At 41.4% G+C, this 22,653-nt stretch overlaps 1 protein-coding gene across 14 annotated transcripts in view; it reads left to right on the top strand.

The window, feature by feature from the left end:
- The window catches only part of PSD3 (pleckstrin and Sec7 domain containing 3), a 644,089-nt gene that overhangs the window by 206,918 nt on the left and 414,518 nt on the right, over positions 1-22,653 (top strand). The window contains exon 1 of one of the 14 annotated variants that reach the window (XM_070598614.1): positions 18,803-18,884. The exons of the other annotated variants lie outside the window; for them this stretch is intronic. The gene's annotated coding sequence lies outside the window, so the exon portion shown is untranslated. Of the gene's footprint in view, positions 1-18,802; positions 18,885-22,653 lie in introns of those variants that run through there. 14 annotated transcript variants of the gene reach the window in all.

Genomic DNA, 22,653 nt, shown 5'->3' with positions numbered 1-22,653 from the left:
TTTTTAGTGGAATCTTTAGGCTTTTCTAGATATAAAATCATGTCGTCTGCAAAGAATGACAGTTTCACTTCTTCTTTTCCAATGTGGATCCCTTTTATTTCTTTTTCTTGCTTGATTGCTCTGGCTAGGACTTTCAATACTATGTTAAATAACAGTGGTGACAGTGGGCATCCTTGTCTGGTTCCTATTCTTAGTGGGATAGCTTTCACTTTTTCTCCATTGAGAATGATATTTGCTGTGGGTTTGTCATATATGGCCTTTATTATGTTGAGGTATTTTCATTCTATACCCATTTTATTTAGAGTTTTTATCATAAATGGATGCTGTATCTTGTCAAATGCTTTCTCTGCATCTATTGAGATGATCATGTGATTTTTTTTTTTTAAAAGATTTTATTTTTTCCTTTTTCTCTCCAAAGCCCCCCTGGTACATAGTTGTGTATTCTTCGTTGTGGGTTCTTCTAGTTGTGGCATGTGGGACGCTGCCTCAGCGTGGTCTGATGAGCAGTGCCATGTCCGCGCCCAGGATTCGAACTAACGAAACACTGGGCCACCTGCAGCGGAGCACGCGAACTTAACCACTCGGCCACGGGGCCAGCCCCGAGATGATCATGTGATTTTTATTCTTCATTTTGTTAATGTGGTGTATCACGTTGATAGATTTGCGGATGTTGAACCATCCCAGCATCCCTGGAATAAAACCCACTTGATCATGATGTGTGATCTTTTTAATGTATTGTTGTATTTGATTTGCTAGTATTTTGTTGTGGATTTTTGTATTGATGTTCATCAGTGATATTGGCCTGTAATTTTCTTTTTTTGTGTTGTCCTTGTCTGGTTTTGGTATCAGGATAATGTTTGCTTCATAGAAGGAGTTAGGAAGCCTCCCCTCCTCTTCAGTGTTTTGGAAGATTTTGAGAAGGATAGGTATTTAGGTATTAAGTCTTCTTTGAATGTTTTGTAGAATTCACCAGGGAAGCCATCTGGTCCTGGACTTTTATTTTTTGGGAAGTTTTTGATTGCTGTTTTCGATCTCCTTACTGGTGATCGGTCTATTCAAATTTACTACTTCTTCTTGGTCCAGTTTTGGAAGGTTGTGTGTTTCTAGGAATTTATCCATTTTTGCTAGATTATCCAATTTGTTGGTATATAGCTTTTCGTAGTATTCTCTTATTACCTTTTTTATTTCTGAGGTGTCCATTGTAATCTCTCCTCTTTCATTTCTGATTTTATTTACTTGAGCCTTGTCTCTTTTTCTCTTGGTGAGTCTAGCTAAGGGTTTGTCAATTTTGTTTATCTTTTCAAAGAACCAGCTCTTGGTTTCATTAATTTTTTCTATTTTTCTTTAGTCTCTATTTGGTTTATTTGTGCTCTGATTTTTATTATTTCCTTCCTTCTGCTGATTTGGGGCTTTTTTGTTGTTCTTTTTCCAGTACCTTCAAATGCACTTTTAGATTGTCTATTTGGGATTTTTCTTCTTTGTTGACGTAGACCTGAATTGCTATGAACTTCCCTCTTAGAACCGCTTTTGCTGTATCCCACAGATTTTGGCATGTTGTGTTTTCATTTTCATTTGTCTCCAGGAATTTTTTGATTTCTTCTTTGATTTCTTCATTGAACCAATCGTTGTTCAGTAGCATTTTGTTTAGTCTCCACATTTTTGTGGCTCTTCTAGTTTTCTTCCTGTAGTTGATTTCTAGTTTCATACCTTTGTGGTCAGAAAAATGCATGGTATTATTTTGATCTTCTTAAATTTATTGAGACTTGTTTTGTGGCCTAATATGTGATCAATCCTGGAGAATGTTCCATGGTCATTTGAAAGAATGTGTATCCTGTGGTTTTTGGATGGAATGTTCCGTATACTTCTACTAAGTCCATCTGGTCTAATGTGCCCTTTAAGGCCAGTGTTTCCTTATTGATCTTCTGTTTGGATGATCTATCCATTGGAGTAAGTGGAGTGTTAAACTCTCCTACTGTTATTGTGTTACTGTCTGTTTCTCCTCTTCTGTCTGTTAATAATTGCTTTATATGTTTAGGTGCTCCTATGTTGGGTGTATAGATATTTACAAGTGTTACATTTTCTTGTTGGAGTTATCATTATGTAGTGCTCATCTTTGTCTCTTATTACAGTTTTTGATTTAAAGTCTATTTTGTCTGATGTAAATATTGCTCCCCCGCTTTCTTTTCTTTGCCGTTTGGGTGGAATATCTTTTTCCATCCTTTCACTTTCATTTTGTGAGTGTCTTTAGGTCTGAAGTGTGTCTCTTGCATGCAGCATATATACATGGGTCTTGTTTTTTTTATCCAATTGGCCACCCTATGGCATTTGATTGGAGCATTTAGTCCATTGACATTTAAAGTAGCTATTGATAAATATGTATTTATTGCCATTTTGTCACTTTTTTTCCTGGGTGTTTTAGTAGTTCTTCTCTGTTCTTTTTCTCTTGCTCTCTTCCCTTCTGGTTTGGTGGCTATCTTTAGTAACATGTTTGAGTTCTTTTGTCTTACTTTTTTCTTGCTGGTTATGGGTTTCTGGTTTGTGATTACCATGAGGATCCTATTTAATATTCTACGCATATAACAGTCTATATTGAGTTGATAGACTCTTTAGCTTGACCTTTTTCTAAATCCTCTACTTTTTCACTCCTCTCCTCCCGCATTATAAGTTTTTGAAATAATTTATAGTCTTTTGTTTAGTGTGTGTCCATCCATTACCCTCTTATCATTGGAATAGGTGATTTTAGTACATTTGTCTTTTAACCTTCATGTTATCTTCACACATCGTTGATCTGTTGCCTCTGCTATATTTTTACCTTACAAGTGATTTTATTGCCTGGTTTTTTGTTGTTGTTGTTTGGGTTTTTTTGATAATTTTTTTTAATCTCTATTTGTGGTCATTGCTTTCCCACTTAAATAAGTCCCTGCAGCATTTCTTGTAGAACTGGTTTCTTGGTGATAAACTCCTTTAATTTTTGCTTGTCTTGGAAGCTCTTTATCTCTCCTTCCATTCTGAATGACAACCTTGATGGATAGAGTATTCTTGGCTGTAGGTTTTTTCCTTTTAGCTCTTTAAATACGTCTTGCCATTCTCTTCTCGCCTCTAGGGTCTGTGCTGAGAAGTCTGCTGATAGCCTGATGGGCTTCCCTTCATATGTCACTTGTGGCCTTTCTCTTGCTGCTTTTAGGATTCTCTCTTTGTCTTTAATTTCAGATATTTTAATTCTAATATGTCTTGGTGTGGGCCTCTTTGGGTTTATCTTGTTTGGAGCTCTCTGTGCTTCCTGAACTTGGATGTCTGTTCCCTTCCTCAGGTTAGGAAAATTTTTGTCTATTATTTCTACAAATAAATTTTCTGCCCCTTTGTCTGTCTCTTCTCCTTCTGGGACACTTATAATCCAAATGTTAGCATGCTTGATATTGTGCCAGAGTTTCCTTAGACTGTTCTCATTCTGTCTAATTCCTTTTTCTCTTTTCTGTTCTGCTTGGGTGATTTCCTGTAGTCTTTCGTCTAGCTCACTGATCCGTTCTTCTGCCTCCTCTACTCTACTGTTGAGTCCCTCTAGTGAATTTCTCATTTCCAGTATTGTATTCTTCATTTCTGATTTTTTTTTTATATCTTCCAGTTCTTTGCTGATGTGCTCACTGTGTTCATCCATTCTTCTCCACATATCTGTGAGCATCCTCATGATATTTTGTTTGAACTCTTTGTCGAGTAGGTTGCTAGGTTCTGTTTCATTTAGTCCTTTTTCTGGGGTTTTGTCCTGTGCCCTTGCTGGGAAAGTATTCCTTTGCCTCCTTGTTATGCTTCTTTCTCTGTGCTTATTTCTGTGTATTAGGTGAGTCGGCTATGTTTCCTAATCTTGGAGAAGTGGCCTTATTTCTGAGATGCCTTATGAGGCCCAGCAGTGTGCTTCCCTCTCATCACCAGTCCATGACAACCAGGAGTGACCCCTTTGTGAACTACTTGTGTCCTTCTGCTGTGGCAGGCTTGCACCCACTGCAGGTTCCCAGGGAGTCTAGTCTTTCCTTCCCTGGCCAGCTGTTTGTAAATCCGGTTTGGGGAGCCTTAGCACAGTTGGCTACAAAGTCTATCAGCAAACTCTTATTGCAGTTTTCCTCTTAATTGGGTTGGTACCCAATGTAGCTGGTTGCTAGGCTCAGGGGCTGACAGTTGTGATAGGCCTCAGGCCTCAAGGCTGTTGTCAATTCTCTTAGGAGTGCAGCTAAGTGGGGCTAGCCCTTGGCATGGGAGCACTCAATTGTTTCAGGCTTTCGAAGGTGGGGCTGATCCTTTTTATGGTTATTTGTGAAGCACAGGTCTTCTGCCTCTGATAAGCCTCACCCCCCACAGGACCACATATACCGTCAACACAGTCTTGGTCTGTGCGAACTTCTCAACCCCCTGGAGCGTACCCCAATGCCGCACTGCAGGGGCCCCTACTTCTCCACCACTGCTGCCCACAGTTCCCCTGGTCCTCACACAGGCCCTGCCCCACAGAGGCAGACATCCTTGCCTGCCTGTAGAGGATCAAGGCACTCAGTCACTGCAGGCCCACAAGTAGCCTGAGGGCTTGCTGTTAGGTGGTGTGGGTCCCTAGGGCAGGTTGCCTGCCCTGGCTGAACTGGGTTAAATCTGTGCTCTAGGGGCGTGGCAGACCCCTGGGCTGACAGGCCAAGGGATAAACCTCAATGGCACCCACTGGGATCCATGTCAGCACGCCTGGAACAGCTCAGAACAATGGCCCCCACCAATGTCTCCATCTCCGGAGAGGTCCCTCCTCTCACCAAGATGCCCCCAGAGCCCACCAGCTGAGTCTCGTTTCACCAATGGTCTCTCAGCCTTCTCTGGTGATTTTAGGTTGCTGCAATGAGTGAGTTTGTGTGTGGGCCCTTTAAGACCCGGGTCTTTTCGGCTTTTAGCTGATAGCTTTTCTGGTGGTATCCTCACTGCAGTCAATAGCCAGCGAAGCCAGACAGTAAGACCCTCCTCTTAGTTGGGCTGAGTTTGAAGTATGCTTATAGCAGTATTGCCCTCGCTCCAGACCTCACTCCTCCAGGGAGGGCTGTGTACCTTAGGGTGGCTCCCGCCTGGCCAGCCGAGAAGCTCCGCTGCTCCCAAAGGTGGCTTTTTTCTTCTCTGGCTGGAATTATTGCCTCTTCTGCCTTTCTCAGGACTGTCCCTTTTTGTGGGGGTTCTTTTTATCCAGTTTTCAGTTTTCAATCTGGGGTAATTTTTCCAAAAATTGTTGTAACTTGGTTGTGTTCATGGAAGGAGGCAAGTTCAACGTCTGCTCACACCGCCATCTTGACAGGATCTCAAAATCAGTTGCATTTCTATACACTAATAACAAACTAGCAGAACAAGAAGTCAAGAATAGAATCCCATTTACAGTCATAACAAAAAGATTGAAATATTTAGGAATAAATTTAACCAAGGAGGTGAAAGACCCATACACTGAAAACTATAAGATATTACTGAGAGAGATTGAAGAAGACATAAAGAAGTGGAAAGCTGTTCCATGCTCACGTATAGGAAGAATAAACATAGTTAAAATGTCCATATTACCTAGAGCAACCTACAGATTCAATGTAATCCCAACCAGAATCCCAATGACGTTCTTTATGGAAATAGAACAAAGAATCCTAAAATTTATATGGAACAGCTAAAGAGCCTGAATAGCCAAAGCAATCCTGAGAAAAAAGAACAAAGCTGGAGACATCGCAAACCCTGACTTCAAAGTATACTACAAAGCTATAGTGATCAAAACAGCATGGTACTGGCACAAAAACAGACACACAGATCAATGAAAGAGAATTGAAAGCTGAGAAATAAAACCACACATATATGGACAGCTCATTTTTGACTAAGGAGCCAAGAACGTGCAATGGAGAAAGGAAAGTCTTTAATAAATAGTGTTGGGGAAACTGAGAGCCACATGCAAAAGAATGAAAGTAGACCATTATCTCACACCGTACACAAAAATTAACTCGAAATGGAGTAAAGACTTGAACTTAAGACCTGAAACCATAAAACTCCTAGAAGAAAACATACACAGTACACTGTTTGACATCAGTCTTAGCAGCATCTTTTGGAATACCATGTCTACTCAGGCGAGGGAAACAAAGAAAAAATAAACAAATGGGACTACATCAGACTAAAAAGCTTCTGCAAGACAAAGGAAACCATGAGCAAAATGAAGACACCCACTAACTGGGAGAAAATATAAATCATGCATCCGACAAGGGGCTAATATCCAAATATATAAAGAACTCACGCAACTCAACAACAAAAAAACAACCTGATCAAAAAATGGGCAGTGGATATAGGAACAAACATTTTTCCAAAGAAGATATACAAATGGGCAACAGGCACATGAAAAGATGTTCAGCATCACTTATAATTAGGGAAATGCAAATCAAAACCTCTCTGAGATAATGCCTCATGTCCATCAGAATGGCTCTAATTACCAAGACAAAAAATAACAAGTGTTGGAGACTATGTGGAGAAAAGGGAATCCTCATACACTGCTGGTGGGAATACAAACTGGTGCAGCCACTATGGAAAACAGTATGGAGATTTCTCAAAAAATTAAGAAATACCATACGATCCAGCCTTCCCACTACTGGTTATTTATCCAAAGAATTTGAAATCAACAATAGAGAGAGATTTAACCACCCCTATGTTCATTGCAGCATTATTCACAATAACCAAGATGTGGAAGAAACCCAAGTGTATATATAATGGAATGCTACTCAGCCATATAAAAGATGAAATTGTCCCATTTGCAGCAACATGGTTGGACTTTGAGGCAAAATAAGCTAGACAGAGAAAGACGAATACCTATGATTTCACTCATATGTGGAAGGTAAACAAACGTATGGATAAAGAGAACAGATTTGTGGTTATCAGAGGGGAAGGGGCTGGGGGGTTGGGTGAAAGGGGAAAGGGCACATATGTATGGTGATGGGTAAAAACTAGACTATTGGTGGTGAGCACGATGCAGTCTCTACGAAAACTGATATATGATGATATGCGCCTGAAATTACACCATGTTATAAACCAATATGATGTCAATAAAATAATTTCAAAAAATGTGTTGTAAAATTATTTTGCATTTCTTTTACCTGGGACATAATTTTAAGTTTTTTAAAAGTGTGCTTTATAAAAATATGACTGATCCATGTCCTTGTCTTGAGTGAATACATTACTAAAGTATGACACAGCAACAAAAACTTTTTTTCTGTCTCATACTTGAGTCCAGAGGTTCACTGAAAATAGGTTACACCCCAATGTTATGCAGCATTAAAACTTAAGTGCTTTGTACTTTGTGTCATAATTTCTCTATCATTTGAAGAAATCAAAGTCCATTATATTGGCTTGGTGACTTTGACCTGCTTTGGGCAGGGTGTACATATTGAGACTCATCTTTTTAATGTACTCTAGTGAAGCAAGATCTAGGGTTTTGAGAAATCCTAGTACGCTTGGAATGTTTTAAAGCATGTCTCAGTTTAGAGAACTATTTCTTTACAAGTATTCAGGTTTTGCTTGAGATTAATTATCAAATTGGAGCAGCTTTGTTTTTTCCATAATATCTAAATATGTATATGCGTACAGAGCGCCCTATTAAAATATAACCCTTTCAAAAGGCTACAAGGTAAACTATCATAGATTATGTACAGCTCTGTATCACTGTCATCTTTCTTTCATTCATATATTCATTAAATATTTATTTGAGTGCCTCCTATGTGCCAGACATTATTTTAGGTACTGGAGATACAGTGGTCAACAAAACAGAAAAAAAATTCTTACTCCTGCAAGGTGAGATAGACTGTGTGTGTCTGTGTGAATGTGTATGTGTATGTGTGTATGAATGTGTCTGTGTGTGTTAAGGAATTTGGGGAAAAATAAACCAGAGAAGGGAGGTTAGGAATGGGGGTAGTTGCAATTATAAGTAGGATAGTCAAGGCTGGGCTCACTGAGGTGTCTTGTGATGAAAGGCCTGAAGAAGGGGAAGAGAATCATGTGGCTGTCTTCCCCCAAGACAGGAAGAGGGGGCAAGTGCCAAGTCCCGAGGCCAAGGCATACTTCTGTCTTCCAGGAACTGTAAGACCAGTGTGACTGGAGTAGAGTGAGTAGGGAGGAAAGCAGACGCCAGTCCTGTAAGGCCTCTGCACTTGTAAGCTATTGCAAGGGCTTTGGCTTGTGATTAAAGTGAGCCGAGAAGCTGATGGAGAGTTTCAAATAATGATGTGATGTGATCTGGCTTATGTTTTAAGAGGACACATTGCCACTATGTCTCATGAGAATAGACTTACATGGAAAAGGGCAGAAATGAGGAAACCAATTAGGAAGCTGCTTTGTAGTAACCTACTTGATCGCTTGGACCAGAGTTGTGTGTTTTGAAGGGAGAGTGGGAAAGCTTTCCTGATTGAATATGAGTTGTGAGTGGGAGAAGTCAGTGGTGACTTGCAAAGTTTTTGGCCTATGCTGCTTAAAGGATGGAGATGCATTAACTAAGACAAGGAGAAGTTGATGTAGGGGGAAAGATCAGGGGCTCAGTTTTGGAGATGCCCAGTAGGCAGTTGGGTAGACTAGTTTGAATTTCAGGGGGGCAGTCTTGGCTGGAGAATATAGAAACTGGATGAAATCCACAAGGGAGTGAGTGTTGATAGAAAAGAAAATAGGTTTAGGACCAAGAACCTGAGCTACTTCCACACTGTGGTTGAGGAGATGAGATGGTTGCAGTAAAGAAGAATGAGAAAAAGCAGCTAATGAGGTAGGAGGAAAACCAGGAGACTGTGGTGTCTTGGGAGCCAAGTGAAGAAACTGTTTCAAGGAGGGTGAGTCAGATGCTCCCAAGAGGTGAAGTAAAATGAGAGTCAAGAATTGACTTAGGGATTTGGTGATAGGGAGGTTATTGGTGAGCTTGACAACAGCAATTTTGGTGGAATAGTGGGGACCAAAAATTGATCAATGAGGATTCAAGAGAGGATGGGATTAGAGAAATGGAAACATCAAATGTGGACAAATATTTCAAGGATTTTGCTGTAAAGGGAAAGTGAGAAATACAGCTGAAAGGAAAGTGGGGTCAAGAGAGGTTTTAAAACGGGAAAAATAACAGCATGCTTGAATGCCGATGGGAAAGATAGTAAAGAAGAAAAAAAAAGAATGATCCTTCAAGTAGTAGCATAATTCACATTCAGAAGGCACCAATATACATGGGCCTGAGTGAGGTACACTCTATCCACATGCTTTCAGTAACTGATGATTTTTTTTTAAAAGACTTTATTTTTTAAGAGCAGTTTTAGATTCACCGCAAAATTGAGAGGAAGGTAGAGACATTTCCCTGCCCCCACACATTGATAGCCTCCCCCATTATCATCATCCCCCATCAGAGTGGTACATTTGTTGCAATTGTGAGCCTCCATTAGCACTTCATAATCAACCAAAGTCCATAGTTTACATTAGGGTTCACTCTTGGTGGTGTACATTCTCTGGGTTTGGACAAATGTATAATGACATGTATCCTTCATTACAGTATCATACATAATAGTTTCTCTGACCTAAAAGGCCCTCCATACTCTGCCTATGTATCCTTCCCATTTCCCCCAGCCCCTGGCAACCACCGATCTTTTTACTGTCTCCATAGTTTTGCGTTTTCCAGAATGTCATATAGTTGGAATCATGCAGTGTATAGCTTTTTCAGATTGGCTTCTTTCACTTAGTAATATGATATAAAGTTCCTCCATGTCTTTTCATGGCTTGATAGTTCATTTCTTTTTAATGCTGAATAATATCCCATTGTCTGGACGTACCACTGTTTATCTGTTCACCTGTTGAAGGACATCTTGGTTTTTTCCAAGTTTTGGCAATTATGAATAAAGCTGCTATAAACATCCACATGCAAGTTTTTGTGTGGACATAAGTTTTCGGCTCCTTTGGGTAAATACCAAGGAGTGCCACTGCTGGATTATGTAGTCAGAGTATGTTTAGTTTTATAAGAAACTGCCAAACTATCCTCCAAAGTGGTCGTACCATTTTGCATTCCCACCAGCAATGAATGAGAGTTCCTGTTGCTCCACATCCTTGCTAGCATTTGGTGTTGCCAGTGTTCCAGATTTTGACCATTCTAATTGGTGAGTGGTGGTATCTCATTGTTTTACTGGTAACTTCTTTAGCTCACCTCCTATCTCAGGCACAGATTCCCCACCATCCTTTAAGCATGTATGGGATCCTCTGGGTTTTCTAATAATTTATTCAGTTAACGAAATAGTTATTGTGTGCATTACACATATAAGGTAAGATGGCAACCACAGGGCGGCACATGGGTAAGAAGAAACAGAATTTAAAGACACAAGTATCTCTGCATCTCGTGTGAATTAGCAGTGGCTTCTTTGTATGCCCTATGAACCACCTAGGGACACTGTTGAAATGCAGATTTTGACTCTTTAGGTTTGAGGTGGGCCTGAGATCCTGCATTCATGATAAACTTCCAGGTGATGCCAGCGATGCTAGTGCATCTCATTTTGTGTACAAAGTTATCAGAGGTACAATAGTTCCCCCTTATCCACAGGTCATGCATTCCAAGACCCCCAGTGGATGCTTGAAGCCACGGGTAGAACCGAATCCTATATATACACTATGTTTTTTCCGATACATACATACCTATGATAAGTTTAATTTATACATTTGGCACAATAAGAGATTAACAACAGTAATAATAAAATAGAACAATTATAACAATATACTGTAATAAAAGTTATCATAGATCTTAGCAACCTCAGCATGATTTTTTTCCTTATTAAGTTGAGAACTTTCACTTTTTCACTTAAAGGAAACATTTTACGGCTTCCCTTTGGCATATCCCAGTTGCCAGCATTGCTACTCTTGTGCTTTGGAGCCACCATTAGGTAAAGTAAGGGTTGCTTGAACACAACAACTGCCATACCCCTACAATCGATCTGATAACCCAGATGGCTGCCAGGTGCCTCCTGGGTGGGTAGTGTATACAGTGTGGATGTGCTGGGCAAAGGGATGAGTCACATCCCGGGGGACACTCAGAATGGCATGCAATTTAAAATTTGCAAGTTGTTTATTTTTGGAATTTTCCATTTCTTATTTTTGGGCCTCAGTTGAAGGTGGGTAACTGAAATCAGGAAAAGCGAAACTGCAGATAAAGGGGGACCGCTGGATCACTTCTGAGCTTACTTTTCCCCTTTACGTTTGCTTCTCTTCTCTTCCTCTTCTCTCTTGTTTCTGTGCTAGGTCCCCTCTAGACCAGCTGGAAACTTTCCAACTCTCAAACGTACAGCATTTCGGTGTCTTCTGCCTTCCAGCCATTGCATTTTTATTGGTCTCTGCAAAAAGGGCTACTGGCTTCTGCGTGTTTTGTTTAGTAATTAGGTACTGAAGAGACTTGAGGCAAGTTTCATTTGTATTACCTATGGAAGGCCAGACTTCTGGGTCTCATTTCAATCCTGAGGCCGTTTTCCTCCTGGGCTTCTGAACACCTGCCTGTGCTTTGAGTCCCACTGGCCAGTCCTGGCTCTGGGGCCAATTTGCCACCTTGAGTGTTGTCAGGTGTCTAATGCTCTGGACACTTCCATGCCAGGGCTGGAAGTGGATAGAGGTCACTTGTTAAGGTTTGTTATATTAGTAAATTTGGTCAGGTTGTGGAATACAAAGCAAATCTTTTAAGTTCACCACAAGCTGACAAAAGCTCAGATGGCTCTAGAGTGGAAGAGGTACTTATCAAAGATAGTTTTTTTTGGATTGGGGAAGAGCTTAAAATCAATTATATATAAACTGAAAATTTATTTAGGTTCTACATTTAGTTTCTGCTATAATTTAGGTCATATATCTTGTCCCGAATTTAATTTCCTTGAGGCATATTTTTTAGGGTCATTTATATCAGTGCTGTCCAATAGAAATATGATGTGAGTCATAGACATAATTTTAAATTTTCTAGTAGCCACCTTAAAAAAGTAAAAATAAACAGATGAAATTAATTTAAATAATATATTTTATTTAACCCAATATATCCAAAATGTTGTCATTTTATGTGTAATTGGTATAAAAATTATTAATGAGATAGCTTTTTAGTCTTTTTTTTATACTAAGTCTTAAAAATCTGGTGTGTATTTTATATTCACAATGTTGACCTTAAACAAATAGTCACTTATTTCTTCAGCAAAAAAATGGGTTTATTAGGGATCAGCAAATAGTTGCAATTTGGGGTCTGCAACTGTGGCAGGCCATGTGCAAGTTCTCATCAGCCAGGGAGGGAGGAGCTCTTTTACAGAGGGGAAAAGGAAAGTGGGGAGGCTGTTGTAAACAGAGTCCATTGCAGGAGACTAGGAGTTTGAAGCTTAGGGGCTTTTCTTTGGCTGAGTTGTGACAGTGTCTCATTGGCTGAACTTCTTGCAGTCAAGAAGAGGAAGTCTGTCTCTGCTATAGAGGTAGGGCATGAGAGCTCCCCCTTTTGGCCTTCTGACTCCATTTTAATGAGGTTTCTGTTCATTAATTTCCACATTTTCCCCTTTTGATCGAGATCTTTCTCTGAAAGCATTGCTGATCAAGAGTCAGGTTTTTCTGGTTTCATTGGCCTTTTGTCTCCTGATGCCAGGAAGGACCTTTCCTGGTTTCATGTCCCACATAGGAGGGAAAGTGTACAGACTGGAAATTGTTGCTATATTTGAGTAACAAGGAGGGGTAGAAGGGGGAGCTCTCAGGCATTTCTCTTTTCTAAAGTCCATATGTTACCATCATAGGCATGGGAGATCATCTGAAGCCTTAAGTCATCATCAAAGGTTTGGCAGACAAACTTTCAACAGGCCTGGTCTGGACGTCTTGGGAAAGCTGTCTGACAGACGTCATCTGCTTCAATTCCAGGAATCTTTGCTTTTAAGTCACCAGATGATGTGCAGGTCAAGTCAGGGCGTGGTGCCTTCTTTAGGTGTGTCACATGAATCCAAAAGTCAAGGCCCTGGAGTTTGGCAGCACAAGGGTTAGTAACAGCACCTGACAGGCGCCTTTCCAGCGAGGTTGAAGAGAGTCCTTCTGGAGGTGTCTTTTCCAATAGACAGAATCTCCAGGTTGCAAGGTGTGATGCTTAAGGTCTTCGTCTCGCTGGAGTGCGCTGTGAAAGACTGCTCCACCAGAGCACGGTTGCTTTTAATAGAAGCCGTTAGGCCTTTGCCGTACTGGAGTGTAGCTCCTTTATCAGCTGTGGGTCAAAAGAGGCAGGAGCCAAGTGCATTGGGCGTCCTGTGATTATCTCTAAGGGCGAGAGTTTGTGAGTTCCAGAGGGGGTGGATCTGAGATTTAGAAGGACCAACGGCAATGCTTTTGGCCAAGGCGTCTGGAGGGTCTCTACAAATTATGCCACTTGAGTCTTAATGATGCCGTTGGTGCATTTGACTAAACCAGAGGATTGAAGGTGGTGAGTTCAGTGAAAGTGAAAGTGTTGTGAAACCGGCCAAGCAGTGCAGACTTGTTGAAGTCCCTCACTGGTAAAATGGGTTCCTCGATCACTGTGAAGCCAGAGAGGAGTTCCCCGGGTGGGATAATCTTTTCCAGAAAGACTTCAGCTGCCGAAGAGGCAGTGCCTGTCTGCAAGGGAAGCCTTCAGTCCAGCGAGAAAACATGCAGACCAGGACTAAAGCATATTTATCTCCATGAGACAGGGGAAGCTGTATGAAATCCATTTGCCAAACCTTGAATGGTCCATTAGGCAGTTTAAAATATCTGGGAGCCGTTATGAGCAGGCTTCTCTGGATTGTATTTTGGCAAGTAGGGTAGGCATTTTTTGCAGCCTTGTTAACATTTCCCCACCAATATTGATTCATGAGTGCTGTCATGTTTTCAATAGACCAATGGTTTTGTCTGTACAGTGGTTAGGAGCGGGCATTTTAGAGTCTCTGCTAGGACTGGGTTGTTGGAGAGCTTTGTCTTTTAATCAAACCAATAACTGTTGAATTTCCAATCTTGTTTTCCCTTTCTGAACCCAATTGTTGGGCTTCTCTAGTCAGTTTTTCTAAGTTATCATTTGGGGAAATATCCCTTTGGCTGCTGTTGGTTCCTTTAAGGGCTGCATTTCTTGTGGAAATGTCAGCAAGGTGATTTCCTTTAGCTTCCAGAGAGTCAAGTTTAGAATGCCCCCGAATCTTATTAATAGCTGAAGCGGGAGGTAAAAGTATAGCATCTAATAATTCCAGAACACAGGGGCCATTTTTTGTTTTATTTCCGCTGGAAACAAGGAAGCCACGTTGCTTCCAGAACGTTCCAAAATCATGAGCTAATCTGAAGTCGTGTCTAATCTCAGTATAAATGTTGGCAGTGTTGCCTTTGGCTAAAGTACAAGCCTGTGTCAGAGCGTAGAATTCAGCCTGTTGGGCTGAACTAGCCATAGGTAAAGCTGCTGCCTCAGTGACATCAAAAGGAGTGGCCGTAGCATACCCAGCACAGTGTTTGCCATGGTCACCCATTAAAGGAGAACCGTCAGTGAACCATGAGAAGTCGGCATTGCCCAGAGGGGTCTCCTGCAGATCGTCAGGAGGGGTCAGGAGGGGATCCGTCAGCGTTAAGCAGTCGTGAGGGACTTCATTGGCAACAAAGGGGAGAAGCGTAGCAGGATTAAGGTCATTACAGCTTGAAAGAGTTACGTGAGGAGCAGTTAACAAAAGGATATCGTAGGAGGTGAGGTGGCTGACAAGTATGTTGAGTGTGATGAGAATTCAGTAGGGCTTCTACTGCATGAGAAGTACTACAATAATGGTTAAAGGGCATCCCACAACAATTTCTTGGCCTTAACCAAAAGGGCGGTGGCAGCAATGACTCTGAGGCAAAGTGGGTATCCCTGTGCCACAGGGGCCAGTTGCTGGCTAGAATGCCCTGTGAGTTAATGGTAGTCCCTGTGTTTTGGGTGCATACCCCAAAGGCATTCCCTTCCTGTTGATATACAAATAGGGAAAAGGGAATCTGATAATTGAATGTCCAAGGGCGGGTGGGTTCATCAAACTTCAAGGCCTTAAAGGCTGTGTTGTCCAGTTCCCATAAAATTGGATTGAGGTGGTGGTTCTTTGAATTGGCCATAAAAGAGAAAATTGGAATCGATTCAAATAGCCACGGCCGAGAAAACCACACAGCAGATGCTTAGTTTTGCGTTTTGGGAAACTCAGGGCACCGTGAAGCCTTATCTGGATCTAGCTGTAGCCCTCGTTCTGATATCAGATGCCCTAAGTATTGAACTTGGATTTGGGCAAACCGCAGTTTCTCCTTGGTGACCTTATGTGCCTTTAAGGCTAAAAGCTCTGGCAAGTGGATGCTGTCTTCTGTCAGGAGACTTGGGAGGGAGAGCAAAGAAGCAAATCATCCACATACTGCAACACAGTGGAGTCCTTAGGAAACTTTATATCATCCAGATCAGCCTTCAGGATTTTCTGAGAAACAAGGGCCCTCAGTAAAATGTAAAGCATTACTGTCCAGGTGAATTGTTTTCCTTCCAAAGTGAAGGCAAAAGGGTATTGGCTAGCTTCATCAACTGGCATACTAAAGGATGCACTGCATAAATCACTTACCGTAAAGAATTTGCTTCCAGTGGGAATAGATGTTAGTAGCATGTGAGGGTTGGGAACAACAGGGTGTCAAGGGATAACAGTGTTGTTTATTGCTTGGAGATCCTGGACACATCTTTACCTTTGGCCCTTGGTTTTTCCTCACAGATAAAATGGGAGTATTGTAGGAACTAGTACAAGGGATAGAGAGGCCTTGAGCCTTGTAATCCTCTATTATGGGCTTTATTCTTTGAAGGGCTTCTTTACTTATAGGGTATTGATTAATTCTGGGGAAAGGTTTTTGAGAAATCTGTTTGAATCTTGATGGCAGGTGCACTGTGAATTTTGTCAATATCACTTGGAGATTTGGCCCCTTAGGAGGATGGTAGCTGATACAATAGGGACAAGTGATCCATGTTTATAGAACTCTAGTACCATCAGAGACAGAGCAAATGAAAGATGTCAGTGTTGTTTAATTCACCTGATTGGCTGTTTTGATAATGACTATCAAATTCCAGAATTATTTTCTCCTTTCAGGAGAAATTCCAGCATGATATTTTTCTAAGAAGTCTTGGCCTAAAAGATGGATTGGGTGGAGGAACTAAGGAGAAAAGGGTGTGTTTCTCTCAAAGGGCCTAAACAAAAGGGAATAGGTTCAGAGAGGAACCGGTCTAGGTTTATTAGAAATCCCCACTTTTTGAACTGTTTTAGTCCTCCGAGGCGGGGCTGCTTTACAGTAGTGGAGTTGAGCGCCGAGAGTGTGGTTCTGTTGTCAGTTAACAGAGAGATTCATCTCCAGTCTGGAGAAACGTTTCTTCAAGCCACTTAAGAGGGAGGATTGGGAAGAGCCCCTGTAGTTCCTTGGAGCCCGTCATTGGGAATTTGGAGGACATTGGAAAGGCTGGTTAGAGGGCTGAAGGTGTGTGAAGCATTTGCATTTATAACAATCTCTTTTCCAGTGTCCTGGCTCTTTGCAATAATAATAGAAACTGGGAGATTTTTGGTTTCATTAAAGGGCCTTCATTTGCTGGAGTTGAAGGTTAAGAATTTTAGCAGTCTCTCTTTTAGGTGACTCATCTGGAGTGGGGGACAGTTGGTTTGCCAGATTAACCAAATCTGGATTGGACACAGGTTCCCATTCCATCCTGGTCCTTTTTACCAGAAGGGAAAGGTCCTGCTTCAGCCTATTAATCAACATAGAATTAGAAGCTACCTGGATGGAACCAACTTCTAAGGGAGACCGGAGTTTTCTTTAAAAACAATCTGAAGTCGATTGTAATAGTCATGAACAGGTTCATCAGGTTTTTGTGCACGAGCCTGAGTTGCGTTCCAATCAGCAGGCTTTGGGAAAGCCCTAGGCATGGCCCGAGGAAGTCGTCTAGCGATTGCCTGAGCCTGATCATACACTAAGTCAGCGAGTTGATCTCCTGGTTGTAATTCTAGAGACTTCTCAGGATTTTCCAGTTAGTGGTTTTCATCCAATGCTGGTCCTGGCCTTCGCTGACAAGCATATGAACTAGCTGATATAAGTGAGAGAAACTGGGTTGATAAGTTTGAATGACTCAGCAAATCGGTGAGGATCTTCAATTCCTTTGGAAAATCTTTAACTATGGCTTGCAGTTCAGCTGTAGTCCAGGGAGTATAAGAAATTAAGAGTTTAGCCTTTGGATGCTCAGAAAGCTTAATTTTAAAGGGACAGCTTCCGATAGGTTCCAAGGAAGAGGGAGTGAGGAGAGGTTCAGGGAGAAGGGGAAGTCTGGCCAGAGAGTTAGTGTGGGGGCCTGAGGGTATGGAGGAGGCGCAGGGGTGTGGAAGGGAGGGAGCAAGAGGATGCCAGAGGGGCGCCTGAGCGTGAGGAGTGGGCGAGAGGAATATGAGGCTTCGGAAGCCGTTTTATCTTTCTTTAATCGTTTGTTTGCCTCCATTGATCTTGAAGTTTTATTTTGCCAAGAGGCAATTTTAGGCTCCTGGTGACGTTTGGAAGTCTTAAAATACCATTCGAAATAGGTGTCCCATTCAGCTTTGGAAATTACAGAGCTGTGGTTGTGTTGTTCAGTTCGGTTTTAAGAAAAGTAAGTTTTGGGAGTTCAAAAGGTCTCCACGTTGGCCATTAGTATTCTAAATTACTTTTGGTTAAATTGGTCCATTTAGTTAGAAATGCGCATGAGAAAGTTATGCTGCTCATAGACATAAAATCAGCCAGGGTACCTGTAGGGGGAGCACCCTCAAAATATTTAAATAACCAGGATCCCATTTCTTAGAGATTTTTCTCTAGAGTAAAAGAATAATTTTCAAATAGTCTAAACAGTTCAAACAGCTTGAACAGCTCGAACAGCCTCTAGGCATAATACCAGCCAGTTCTAATAGGAACAGTTCGATTTTAGTAAGGTGGATCAAAGATGGAATCAGCGCAGTTCTAGTGGAACAGTTCAGTACCAAAGGGAAGCGTCCTGAAGGTTGTTTCAGTTCCCGTGGAACAGCCTGCTCCCAAAAGAGTCAGGCCAAAGTGCCAGTTCAGTTTCAAGTAGGAACAGTCCATTTTCAGAAGAGTGGGACCGAAGGCTTAGCACAGTTTCGGTGGAAACGGCCTGATTTCACAAGAATCAGGCTGAAGTACCAACCGAATACTCACAACAAACACGGCCTTAACCAGTAAAGGATGAAACTTTGAAACAGATCTCGAGTAAAGCCTGGAGGGCCTTATCGCAAAGTGGTGGAAGCTCGCATCGGGAGAAAGTCTCCCCCTCAAGTTCCTGGGGCCTCAGTGGGCCCTGTTGTTGGTACCACACCTCTTTGCTCACCAGCCTCAGAATTGTCAGGGGTCTTTCTCGGATCCCTGTATGGGCCACCAAAATGTTGTCCTTAAATAAATAGCCAGTTATTTCTCCAGCAAACAATGGGTTTATTTGGGATCAGGAAAGACTTGCAATTCAGGGTCTGAAACTGTGGTGAGCCACATGCATGTTCCAGCAGCAAGGGAGGAGAAACTTTTACAGAGGGAAGAGGAAGCAGAAAGGTGGGCTTGGGGGGCTGTTCTAAATGAAGAGTCCGTTGGAGGAGACTGGGAGTTCAAGTTGCAGTGGTTTCTCCTTGGCTGACAGGCTCTCATTGGCTGAGTTTCGTGTCCATCAAGAAGAGGAAGTCTTTCTTCTTCCTGTTGGGCTCTGCTATAGGAGGTGAGAGCTTCCCCTTTTGGCCTCTCAACTCCCTTTTAATGAGGCTTCTATTTATTAATTTCCACAGCAGCCCATCCGCCATATTTCAGGTGCCAGATGACTCCATGTGGCTGCCATATTGGACAGCACAGATCTGTATGCAGAGCAGTTGCAGGTAAAATAAACACAGTTCTGTTTGTACCTTTATTCATTATTCTCTGTAAATATCAACACACTATTTACTATAATGATAGCGTTTATGGTTCATTAAATATTAAAATTAGGGGTCCTTGGGGCTGGCCCCGTGGCACAGTGGTTAAGTTTGCATGTTCCGCTTCGGTGCCCCGGGGTTTGCTGGTTCAGATCCTGGGCGCAGACCTGGAGCTGCTTGGGAAGCCATGCTGTGGTAGGCGTCCCACATGTGAAGTGGAGGAAGATGGGCATGGATGTTGGCTCAGGGCCAGTCTTCCTCAGCCAAAAAAAAAAAAAAAAAGAAAAAGGAGGATTGGCAGCAGATGTTAGCTCAGGGCTAATTGTCCTCAAAAAAAAATTTAAAATTAGGGTGGAATTTTTTACATTAATTTTAAAATCTAACCTAAAAATGAATAGATAAATGTATGGAAAAAAGATAATTATAAATTTGCAAAAAACACTAAGCTGCTGATTGACTTGAGCAATGGGTAACAGTGCTAAGGGTCTACATAAATGAAAAATGGCTGAGAGCCAGCCCTGATAGCCTAGTGCTTCAAGTTCGGTGCTCTCACTGCTTTGGCAGCCCGAGCTCATTTCCCGGGTGTGGAACTGTACCACTTGTCTGTCAGTTGCCATGCTGTGGCTGTGGCTCACACAGAAGAACTAGAAGTACTGATGACTAGATATACAACCATGCACTGGGGCTTCAGGGAGAAAAAAAGAGGAAGATTGGCAACAGATGTTAGCTTAGGGTGAATCCTTCCTTGAAAAAACAATGCTTAAGACTTTCAGAGGGATAATAAGTTTTAGCGACATTATTTAGGATAATTTGCTTCTTCATATAACTTCTGAGTAGTAGTTATAACAGCAACATCACTAAGAGTTTTAAAAGGTGAAAAGCACCATCCCAAACACACTTCTCATTTGTTTTCATTTGATTCCTACAGATCCCCATAAGGTAGGTAAGTGCTGTCATGATGCACATTTTACTGATGGGTAAACTGAGACTAGAGAGGTTTAGTAATTTCTCCCAGGTCACACAGTGGGTAAACTGTAGATCTGGGATTTGAACTCTGAACAGTCTGATTCCAGAGCTTACTCTCTCATGCTTCCTCAGCACCTGTCAGTGATGCATTGTATGGTTGAGGGGGAAAGAGTGGGGATTCTCGAATTATGAAATCAATGTGTTCTGGAAACTTGAGTACAAATTAACTTTTTTAAATAAATCACATCCTGTTTGTCATTAATTTGTCTTAATTTCAGAGTTGCTTTATCTTGATTTCTGACTGATCTTCAATTTAAAGTGAGCCTCAAACACTGTTTCTCTGCCCGATCCTGACTTGGGGGAAAAATAGCCAGTAATGTGTAAGGCAGCCTTCAGTGTGATCGAGAACTAGCCCTTCTAGCCTGATCGTGGAGTGCAGGCTCCAACACCAATGCAGTGTCAGTAGCACTTACTATTAACTGCAGTCGCGGCAGCAACAGCCACTCACTGAGTGATTACTGTATGCACAGTGCTGAGACTTTATACTTATTCTCTTATTTAATCCTTAAAATGATGCTGTAAGGTTGGTTTTATCTTCCTCAAATACGTGCCCAAAGCAGCTCCACTGTAGTCTGAAGCAGTTAGAATCTGTGAGAATTATTGTATTCGGTTCTGGGTGTCACATTTTAAGAGAGGTGTTAGCGATGCAAGGGTGGTTAGGTATCCGTGGTAGGTGAGTGGTTAGAAAATCATGTGATAGTAGGAGAGGCTGTACAAACTGTGATTTTTAACCTAAGGAAAGAAGACTTAGTGGATGGAAGAGCTGTCTTTAAGCATTTGGTACAAGGAATGTGATCTGAAGAGAAACCTGAGTCTGGGAAAGGAGTGCACTTACTCTGTCTTTCTGCAAGGAATATAGGAGAAACATTTCCAGAGGAGCAGATTTCTACTTCAGAGTAAGAAAGGACTTTCACACAGAGTTGTTTGAAAACTAAGTGGACTTTCTGTTTAGCTGTGTTTGGACAGAGGTCAGGTCCCTACCAGGATGTTCTAGATTAAATGCTTGCGTCTGGAAGGTTTGGATTTTAGGAATTTACCGGCAAGTGAGTTGTCCAGTTGTTCAAATGAAAGACCCTTTATGTTCTTTCCAGTCTGAGGGGTTTGTGGTTTTGTCATAAATTGTGGTCTAAAATCAGATTCCTTTTGTAATGTAAATAATTACTATTTTAGTTGTTTTGTAAATTAAGTTTGAGATTGTGATTTAATAACAGAAGTTCAGAGCTAAGAAGAACCTTGGAAATCGTGGAGTCTAACCTCATTTTACAAATGAGGAAACTGAGAGAGAAAATAAATTAAAGGCCAGTTGGATAAGTACTTAGGTCCTGACTGCAGCTCCACTGCTTTTTTCTATTGCAGTTACTAATGTTTAGGTGAAACAAACTGAATCATGTACAGCACATTTTAAAAGGTCCTTTTGAATCTTCTCCAGAGCTAATAGAATGAAGCAACCATAAGTTCATTTTATTCTCATTGGGGCACACGAGTTCTTTTTTTCATCAGAACTTGGAGCTCAGTGATTTCCCTACAGATGGGTTTTCTGTCTCTTCAATTATGTAATGCCACAGTGTTTCATCTTTCTGGAGACAGAAGCACCTTCCCCTTGAAAGCAGGGAGAAAGGATACAGTGGCTCTGATAACTTACTGTTCATTCAACAGATATTTATTGCGGGCCTCCTGTGTGCAAACACTTTTCTAAGCACACTTGTAGGATCTTTGGCTTTTACTCTGAGATAGGAAACGATCAAACAATTTTGAGCCGAGGATGAGGATATCTGCTTTTTAAAAATTATTATTATTCAGGTATCACTAACAATTTGAAAGGATTTCCTGGGAGTTTCAGCCAGCTGTGGTCAGCCTTGGTTTAGTGAGACACACCTTTCAGCCAGTTGGCGCACTGTTGGAATTACTGTAGTTAGAGATTTGATCCTTGTTAGTTATATAAATAAATTCACAATCAAACAAGTATGAACCCCTTAAAAATATTCTACCATACATTGGTTTGCAAAATATAACTTCATGATGGAATCCAACAGACCTGGGTTTGAATCACACCCCTCACTGGTGATCTGATTTTGGGCAAATGTATTAATTTTCTGAGCCTCAGTTTCCTCATTGGTAAAATGGGGTAAAACCTGTTTCATGGGGCTTTTTTCATGATTACATGATTAAAAGGAGACCATGCTTGTGAAATGCTCAGTTCAATCCCGGCACATTGTAAACATTCAATAAAAGCCTAGCTATTATGATAATTTAGTCAAGGGAATTTTAAGTTCAGTCAAGGGAATTTTAAGAATGAGTAAAACTTATTTTAAAGATAGATTTAGGGTCCTAACTCAGAGCCTTAATTTATTTTTAGTGTAGACTAAATGTCTTAAATGCCTTTGTCTAAAAGTCCTGACATTGAAACAATGCTTAATATAATACTTCTATCTTAACACTGTTTTACATGTGTATGAATTAATCCTTTTAAATGTCACTAGCTGTTTTTGTGGTGTCCCAACTTGGCAAATTCTAAAACTCTCCTGTATGTTCCACAGGCATTATCAGTTTTGGACAAATTCTGGAGGTTTGGCTATCGATTAAAGCTGGCAGAGAAAGTCTGCCTGTAGGTCACAATTGACCCCTAGCCAGAGGACACCCAGGGAGCTGGTTCACTGTGAAGCCTTCCTGGGCTTTAGGGCTGTGTGGGTGTGAGTGTGTATGTGCC

This window comes from Equus przewalskii, chromosome 28 (genome assembly GCF_037783145.1).
Source record: "Equus przewalskii isolate Varuska chromosome 28, EquPr2, whole genome shotgun sequence".
NCBI lineage: Eukaryota > Metazoa > Chordata > Mammalia > Perissodactyla > Equidae > Equus > Equus przewalskii.
The sequence above is the reverse complement of the archived record's forward strand: the minus strand, read 5'-3'. Positions and strand labels throughout refer to the sequence as shown.